At 32.9% G+C, this 10,123-nt stretch overlaps 1 non-coding gene across 1 annotated transcript; it reads left to right on the forward strand.

The window, feature by feature from the left end:
- The first annotated feature begins 1,748 nt into the window (after positions 1-1,748).
- On the forward strand, positions 1,749-1,867 carry LOC112485840. The gene has a single exon (XR_003048581.1). It is a non-coding gene; the product is annotated as a 5S ribosomal RNA (ribosomal RNA).
- Positions 1,868-10,123: the final 8,256 nt, after the last annotated feature.

The following is a 10,123-nucleotide window of genomic DNA, read 5'->3' on the forward strand; positions in this document are numbered from 1 at the left end:
GCAACATTTTGAGAATTGCAAATAATACGACTGGTTATATTATATTATGGAAGGTTATCTCTATATCTCTATTTTATTACAGGATGATCATTTCTGGGAATAATCAGAAAACCGATTATCCTCAGAGAACATAATTTCCCTTGTAGATCTCTTCAGTGAGAAGGCTCATTCCCTGGGGCTTCTTACTTTTTGTCATGACTGGGAGTATTGTCATTCTCCTAAGACATTAAAACTCATATAAAAACCTTTCAACATGAAAGTGGAACAATTTGCTACCCTGTCTGTATTCTTCTTTCCATCATTTACTTTTCATTTACATTTATGTAAAGTTAAAATATTTTAAATGTTAATTTTTCATTTGCATTTCAGGCATTTCTTGAGGAAAATGACTCATCTCAGTCATCCTCACCCCTTCACCTTGTATTATCCTATGTGATTTCACCATATAAATCACCCCAAAATATCATGAATCTCATGGCTGCTTATTTATGCCAACGTCTTTCTCTCATATTTCTCTTCAGTAACTTATCTCCATGGCTTTATTCTGAACTTTGCTCTTACCTGAAATAGAGCCTCCACACAGTAGAATTAGAAAGCTTAAGTTTATTATCTTCCTTTCTGATTACAGCATTTATTCTTTTCAAATCATGCCAGTATTCTCTACGGTTTTGTTCTTTGATCTTGTTGAAACCGTTGACCTAAAAATCAAAGGCCAAAGTGAGAGGCAACAAGCATTTATTTGAGGTCAAAAACAATAGCTACTCAGGAAGCACTAATTCAGGCAGAAACACAAATACTGTTCTGGTTAGGTAGTTTTTAGGCAAGTTTTTTTTGTGTGTTTTGTTTTTGTTTTTTTTTAGAAGGAGGGAATATAACTACACGAACAGACTAAAGGAATTTCTATAAGTGCAAAAAAGTTGTTATTCATTAGCGATACATGGTGGCGCTAATTCTAAAGAATGTCTTTAATTTACAGTTGGGTAAATTTACAGTCAGGATGTTTGCTTTCCTGTTTGCTTTACAAATAGTTGTTTGAAATAAAATGTTGCTTTGGTCCAGTCTAAAGGTTATTTTTCCCAGTTCAAACATTTCAAAGTGTCAAGGAGCAAAATTTGCAAGGAAATTCCTCTAGAATGGCTACCCTAGCTCTATTTTAAAGTGGCTCCACTTACGTCAGTTTTTCACAAAATTTTCAGTCTTTTGGCAGCCACCATTTTCTTCTAGTCTCTGGGCTTGCTTTAGGCAGTCTTTCCTCTTCTGAACACTCAGTTCATTTTAAGAGTCCTTTGGCTAATTAGCCTCGATTCCTTTGCTTCTCTTACCTTCTTAGTCATTTCCTATAATCCCCTCACAAATTAAAAATAGAGGTAATCACACAATTTAACAACTATTCTTTGATTTATTTCAACAACTACTCTAACTCTTCTATTTGTATATCATGCACCTCACCTTTTTCTCTCCTAACTTTAGAGATAACCATGACTTCTATTTCAAAAACGAGTATAAGCTATCAGGCATAAACTTTCTTTACTAACTTGCATTCTTCTATAAACATATCAATAGTGCCACTAGAGTTTTCTTTTCCTCAGTCTCAGACTGAGACTGAAATTAAACTCTAATTTGTGTTTAAAGCCTTTCCTTTCTAAGATTTTCCATAATGTTGTTTTATCAATCCTGTCTTCTTTTTCGTTCTTCAACCTCTTTCTTTCTGTTTGCCCCTTTCTATCAGTATTTAAAAAAAACTCCTTGTCTATGGCCATGCCACCCTGAACGTGCCCGATCTCATCTGATCTCAGAAGTTAAGCAGGGTCGGGCCTGGTTAGTACTTTGGTGGGAGATCACCTAGGAATACCAGGTGCCGTAGGCATTAACAAACAAACGAACAAACGAACTAAAAACTTCAAACCAAACATATATCTCCAGATTATGTACTACGTTATATGGTATCAGTTTATCATTATGATAGCCCTGTGTGTGTCACTTGGGATATTCAGGCTCAGCAATGTTGAAGGTTTGGCCAATGTCACACTGCTAGTGGAGGAGCGCACCAACTGATTTCAAGCCCTTTTCTCCCCTTTACCACACATTGTTAATTATATTTTCACATGCAGTCTTCCAAATTAAATGTGTGCTCCTTATTTATTGCATCCATCACAGCATGTAGATTCTACTTTGTAAGATACTGATGGAATCTGGGGTTCTTTTATGATTAAGTAATCACAATAGTGTGGTCCTTTAAATGGTGCACTTCCAAGATGTAAATATGTAAACTATGCTTAAGATGTTCAATTTATAGAAGTGTAACAGAAGTTCCTTTCCAAAGGCAGTTCAATGGAGGTTTTGAATGTTTGAAAAGAGTAATGGTTTACACCATTAAACTATAAAACCATACTGCCAAGTCCTAATGACGTTCTTGACTGTTAAAAGATTTCCCTCAGGTTTTCCAAATGCCTGAAATTATAAAATTAGAAAAGTCTGAAATACTAAGATCATATTATAAACTACACCTGGAGAAAATGCTTCCAAGGGTCATAAAATCACTAGATTATGCAGATGAAACTATTTTATTTGAAAAAAAAAAAATCATAAAGAGAACTTACACCACAAATCAAAGTATCTAAAAAGAGATAGGGAAAAAAACTGCATTTTTTTTTCAATTTTTTATTCCGTTTGAAATAAATCTATCAAGTTCAAATAACTTTGCTTATATAGTTGTGAAATTACTATTCGTTAAGTGTTGCTTTTCAGTGCTATCATAGATATTGCTTTTCGGTATAACAATGGAATAATATTCTCACTTAAAGTATGATAGCTTAAAAGTAATTTTTCTGCTTTGCTTTTTTTCTTACTTTTTTTGGGGCATATTATTGCCCTTATGTGCACTGTAAGTATCACGTCTCATTGGAAGCATTTCCATAAACAATACTAGCCTTTTCAAGCATGCATCTCTATTTATTTTAGAGGATAGATTACAAGAAAAAGATTTAATCCATGTTTAAAATCTAGGGCCATGAGGAGACATACTTCAGTACCAAGATATTATCTGTGTTCTGATGGAAAACTGATGCCTGTCTTACTTACTGAACAGTATTCAGGACATTCCCTGTAATAAGAGAACATAAAGAGAGAGAAAAGGAAAGATACCTCAGCACAAGTGTGATTAGATTTTAAAACCACGCAGTACAGTTTGAACCAATTTACTAATTACCTAATATGGCATACAGCATACTATGAGAAATGCTGGAAATCTCAACCATAAAACTGATGTCATTAAACCATCATAAGCAGAACACTGTGCATCTTTGTCCCATTAATGTATGCAATTAGAGGCCCCTTGTTCATTTCATGGAAATTATAAAACTTTCTTTGAATTGTACCAGCCAGAACATTTGCATCCTTCACATTCTGTAGTATCAGCTCATGAGATATATTAAATGAGGATCACTCAGTGTGATGTAGAAAAGGAGATCAAGACATGTAACAAATGACTCTTCTGCTATCAGTTTGGGGAAAATGATGAAATTGTTGGAAAGAACTAGGCCAGATGGTGAAGTGTTTTATCAAAGAATAAATTACAATGAGGTAGTTTGATATATTCAATAATACCTGCTAAAACATTAAAAGTAAAATAGCAATAAAATCACATCTAACCTCAGAAACATTTGCCTGTTCTATTCTTTGAACTCATTCATTTCTGCTCTGGTAGAATTGGGGAAGGAGATGTGGCTTTACGTATAATCATTGTAGTTTGAAGTAAAGTAATAGCTAGTTCCATCAGGATTGGCAGTAGAAGTAGAATTTGCCAGTATCGTATATATTCCAAAATTAAAAAAAAAAATTTACTCTCTAGAAAGATTATTTGGCAGATGCAGACTTACCTATCTTGGAGTGAATCCTCTGCTGAAATTTGGTAGAACTTCTTCACTGTCTGTCTAATGTACTTTAGACCCTTTTCCTCTCCATGTTTCAACTCTAGGAACTGTTTATTTGAAACATTCATTTAATAAGCAGATAGTTCCATTTGGAGAAAATTCCACCCATCCAAACCCTTTTCTCTTCATTCAGTTATATTTCACTGGATTCCATTTAAAGTGGACCATTGGATGCATCATTATTAACACGGACTCTCTTCTTGACCAAACTCAAGTCAGGCTCCTCTAACTGCTCTCTAGGCCTCCACGTCAGTGTCTGTCCCTGTCAGGCCTGGATCACCCAGCTGTAGCAAGAAATCCTCACCTTGATATCTGATTACCTTGATACCTGATTACCCTCAATATCTGGTCAAATTCCCCCACACTCGGTAGCTGATCTCCTTGTCCTGATCTCAGCAGTAATCCTATCAAGTTGGTTTAGCCAGAATCCCCCATGTCCTTGATGTTTCCTCTTAATAATTTTCCATCCATTGATCTCCACCCTACTGCTTGGCTGTAAATTCCCACTTGTCCATGCTTTATTTGGAATTGAGCCCAGTTCTATACTGTGATCTCTTTTCTTCTATTGCAAAAATTTCTAAAGAAAATCTGTTTTTACCACTTTTACTATTGTCCAGTTCTGATTTTCTTTAACATTGTGAATCCTGTATGTATAATATCAAGAAATAGATTCAATTTGACAGGACAAGTAAAAAGTAAATACACAGACTTTCGAATTGAAGAAAATTTGGCTGGTATTGATTTGTGTCAAAACTTTTAAAAATTACATTTATTTCTGAATCAGACACCTTAATCTCTCTTAGAGTGTACCATAAACATTCTCTCCTTTCTTATCTCCACCATTGGGGTCTAATGTTATCAACCTTATTCAGTATCTATTGGTACTAGAGAATATTGATCTGATAAATACATTTACACTTATGTGTAAAGGACTTGAGGTGTTATTCTTCCTAGAATTATAGTTAAATAATAAATTTTATAAAGTCCTAAGAAGAAGGCTAAAAAAAAAAAAAGGAAAAAGTACAGAATGGTAGTATTTCAGGCATCAGTGGAGAATTCTCCAGAGCTGAGGATTCGAATAGTCATTTAGTTCCATAATACAGTCAATACTCTATTGCCTGTGCATGAAACTTATACTGAAACAAGTGCCTTATATTTATAACTTAATATTGTATATAGTTATTGGTGTTTTTAGTAATGGCATAAACCAGAGTTTAAAGATAATTAAATGTATTGTTGAATCATTATTTCTTCCTCTGAATTTTTACTTTATAAACCACTCATTCTAGAATAATAAATTTTTTTCTTTTGGTATATGTTCTTCTTTTCCTATAGTCCAAATGCAAACTTATTTTTCTCCTCTATAGAGTTAATTTTGTCATTACATTGGTTGGGGTACATAATTTTTATATAGATGTTTTATGATAGTTGAGTGATTTCAAAGCAAAGACTCATCCTCCCTGGGCAGTGTCCAACTCAACTCTCTTGTCTTTAAAGAGAGTGCTGATTTATTAGACTTAATAGAAAAGTATACGACACAGTACCATATATTTTGGCTATAATTAGGCATTGTTTTCAGTTAGTAATCATGCTATATACATTTTTGCCATTGCTGTTAAATAATTTTTTTTCAAAGGAATGTAAACTCATGATTCTTCTGCAGATGTAAAAATTAATACATATTAAAGATTTTATTTAACACATTAATAAGAAATATAAGCTGTTATAGCTGGCTCAAAGAAGAAGTCAAGAAGCACAAATTTATGTAAAATTTTGGAATGTTGAAATGAATGTACGAATGGGGGCAAAACTGGCTTTCCCACAGCAAGGGAGGTTGTCTCTTCATGGAATTTATTTACATGTTGAGAGACAAGAATTATTTTGTGCAATAGCTCCCAAAGAATTTGAATTAGATAACCCAGAAAAGTATGCTATAGAAAATGTATAGTTTTTTGTCAAAGCACAAAGTTTTCCCTATACTGTCTAGACATTATGAGCTTGAGTAATCTGTCCTCCTAGACGGCAGCCATGTCTCTGATGGTTTGGGTAATATGAGGAAAATGAACCTTAGCTGAAACTCCAAAGAAAAAATTCTATAGTTGAATTTACCATCCTGACAGTTCAAACACTGACTGGTCTGCAAAACTGTTCTAGTCACTTTTTCAATTGCTGGCACATAGGAGTAGTCTGGACTTGGTATTTCCAGAATAACCTTAGCAGCTACATAGCAAGAAAAACCATTGTTAGGAAATTTGGAATAAAAAACAAAAACAAAAAATAACTAGGTGTCTACAATGGAACATTATGCATTCTTTAGACTATCATACCTTTTTAGGTTATTGATTATAGTTTTTCTTTGCCTTTGAGCTATTTTAAAACTCTACAAGTTGTAGATAACTGTTAGCAATGAGACATAATTCTTATTAATAAACATATAAATAAATTGTGTCAGGTGGAAATTCAATTGATTTCCCTCACTCCCTACCCCTCAATTGCCCCCATATAGAAAGCCAGTTTCAAGTCATTTGTAAATCTGTTTTAATATTCCTGTACTCCAGATAAATTTATATTTCTTTGATTTTTCTTTTGAACTGGTTATAACATTTTACCAGTTACCGTATATTATTAATGAGTTAAATAACTTTTTTGACATGTAGTCATTTGATATTTGTATGATAGACATGTAGGCTTTTAATATTTAATATTTAACATCACAAAAGCAACCAGAGCCTCCTTTTGAGTAAGAAAAAGTTGCAGTAATACTGGCTGAGTCACGTTACAAAAGCAGCTGAAATTGAAAAATATGATGGCAAATTAGATAACTTGTAATAGATATCTGTCTTTGTATCTTCTCTCTCGTACTTCTTAAAGTGAGCATACCTTAGTTTTTGGGATAAAAACTAAATATTTGGTTTATGTATTTATTAGATGAAAAGCACTACATAATTATCATACTTGGTAAGTAACATCCTCAGTATATCTTATATTTTTATAGGAAGAAATAAGATATATTTAATTTCATCCAAATCAACTCATTTCAATTCAAATCAACATACTTTAACTGTAAGTGTCCTAGAGTGCTTTAAATTAAAAAAAAAATATATATATTTATTCAAGTTAGACATGTTTTGTGTAGTTCTCTGAGATTCTTCTGGAAAACTATTTCATAAGTATAAAGTACTTTTCAGATCTGTATATAAGCAATAATCATTTATCAATATTTTCCTGGGTATTGCCAGAAAGCAGTTCCTTTTTATAAAAAATAAATTGGTTTTTACACATAGCTTTACTCAGATATAGATATTTTTCAGCTTCTCATGCCAGTCCCTTAGCTTTCATTAGCACCAAGTAGTTTTGCACAATGAAGAGAAAATGTTTACCAATGAAAAACATGTTGACATAGTGAAATGATACATGCTGGCTATTAAATTTAGGAAGATGAAGCTACATATGCAGGCATCTAATTTGAAGTGATATTTTCATGCTCAATTGTAATTGTTTGAAAAATTATTTAGGAAGAGCTTATATTCATAATTACCTTGACTAAATATAAACAATACACAAGTACTTTTCAAAGACCTACATCACTAAGCAATTTCTTATGATTTTTCTTAGGGAAGTATCCTCTTTTGCATATCTAACACTAAGCATCTTAAAATGAAAGGGGCCATGTATTAGTCTGTTACGGCTACTATGGCAAAATACCACAGACTGACTGGTTTAAACAATAGAAATATATTTTCTTACCATTTTGGAAACTGGGAAGTCCAAGATTAAGGAGCTAGCAAATTCAATTTCTGGTAAGGGCTCTCTTTCCAGCTAGTAGAAGCTTCCTTCTCATTATGTTCTCACATGTCTTTTCCTTGGTGTGTAAGGAGAGTGGGGAAGACTTTTCTCTCTCTTTCTCTCTCTCTCTCTTTCATTTCTATATTTATATATATTTATATATAGTATATATCTATATGTCTATCACCTATCATCTATCATCTATCTATCTATCTATCTATCTATCTATCATCATCTATCTATATCTATCTATCTATATCATCTATCTATATCATCTCTCTTTATATAGGAATATTATTCCACCATTAAAAAGAATGAAATTTTGCTATTTGTTACAACATGGATGGACATTGAGGGCATTATTCTAAGTCAGATAGAGAAAGATAAATACTATATGGTCTCACATATATGTGAATCTTAAAAAAAAGAAAGACACATAAATACAGAGAACAGACTGGTAGATTGGTGGTTGCCATCTATCTATCATCTATCTAGAGAGAAATGAGCCCTCTGGAGTCTCTTCTTATAAGAACACTAATACTATCAGATTAGGGCCTCACCCTTGTTACCTCATTTAATCTTAATTATTTCCTTAGAGGTCCCATCTCCAAATGCAGTGACATTGAGGGTTAGGGCTTTGAATTATGAATTTTAGGGAAATACACACATTCAATACATAACAGACTACATAGTTCAACTCTGTTGAAAACTTTTAACTCCATGTGTATAAGCATTTTGTTACAAATTAGAGAATAAATTATTCAGTCTGGATAATATTTGTTTATACTAGCATACTTGTATCTTATAGAGAAACTGTTTCTAGCTTTATGAAATCATCTTTAGTGCAAATATAAGATATATTTACATCTGGTAATAAAATGTGCTTCTACTGTGCAGTGAAATTGGGGAATTATGGCCTATTCTTTCTTCAGTTTGAAATAAGACCTTGCATTTGAGCAAAAGTATAATATTCACTTACATTACAGCTTTTTTTTTTTGAAAAAAAAGTTTATATTCCTCCATTTCTGTCACAAAACCTTTTGAAGAACACTTTTAGTGATAATCAGAATGAGATTCCTATGACTCAGATGAATATATTATCACAAGGAAGAAGCTAGTCAGGAACTTAGTGCTAATAAACATCCATTAATTGATTGTGACTCTACCCTCCAAAATATATACTATTCAGGACTTGCAGAGGTGTGTGGTTATTACAGCCTATATTATAGGCACTATACTTTGCCAAGGGGAGATTGTATCAACTGATATATTTTTACATACATTACATTTTAAACTTCTCTTCAAGGTTTGTACATAAACCCACTGAATCATCACTTTGATAATAGTATTCTATGTATTATAGAAACAACTTTCTCTTGGCCACAACGTGGAAATGCAAGAATTCAGCTCAAGTTATGTCACACCAACCTTCTCTCTCCCTACACTCTCACTTTGCACAAAGCTTTCTATTAAAGCCATACATGAGAAAAAAGAAGTAAGCCTTTCTAGACCCCAAACTATATTTGGTTATTACTAGAAAACTGCTTCTTACCTTTAGTACTTTCTAAAAAAATAAAAATGTTCTTTATACTGTTAGTGCACAGTGGCAATTGTGTTTCTTTATGCATGTCTTTCCAAATGTCTCTCAAGTTCTTAGTATGGGTATCATATATTACTATTGTTTCTGTGGTCTGTTTTCTATTTCTTTTTACTGAAATATGGATTATATACTGTTGTAGATTAGTATATGGAATTAAAGAGAAGCATTGTATAAGCATGTCTGCCAATGATTTTAAACTGCTACATTATCGTTCGGGGCTTTGAAAATATTTTGGGGGCTTCCTTTTCCATTGTTTTCTCAGAAATTGACCATTAGTATTATTTTCAGTCACTTTCTTGACTTTAGAACATGCTCCTTTGTGATCTTCTAATAAATGATGTGATTTCTGTTGTCTTTTGGCAATCTCCTTATATTACTTCTTCAATTATTATGATGATTTACAAAAGGGAACACATAAATCGACACACATGGTGACCCCATTAATGGGGAGTTTCCATGCAACTGTTATTTATTGGGAGCTGATTACTGAGAATCATAAGAAAAATAGTTGATATTGACCCAGCTAGTATGGCTCCTGCAATTATACTCAGCTACATAAATCATAGCTATATGTAGGCAAAGATCCATGAACACATTTCCCAGTAACATCATTGAAATTCAGCAGACAGATTTTGGAGCCAGACAGACCTGAATTTAAATTCCAGCTTCACCACACATGAATTTAAATTTCTGGAAGCAGCTAACCTGTTGAAGCTTCTATTTCTTCATTGGACGTTGATGAAATCAGAGATTTTAACCTAGTCTAGCTCCTGACATATCTCTGAGAGTCAGTAAATTGTTAATA

This window comes from Pteropus alecto, unplaced genomic scaffold (genome assembly GCF_000325575.1).
Source record: "Pteropus alecto unplaced genomic scaffold, ASM32557v1 scaffold25, whole genome shotgun sequence".
In the NCBI taxonomy this organism is placed as follows: domain Eukaryota; kingdom Metazoa; phylum Chordata; class Mammalia; order Chiroptera; family Pteropodidae; genus Pteropus; species Pteropus alecto.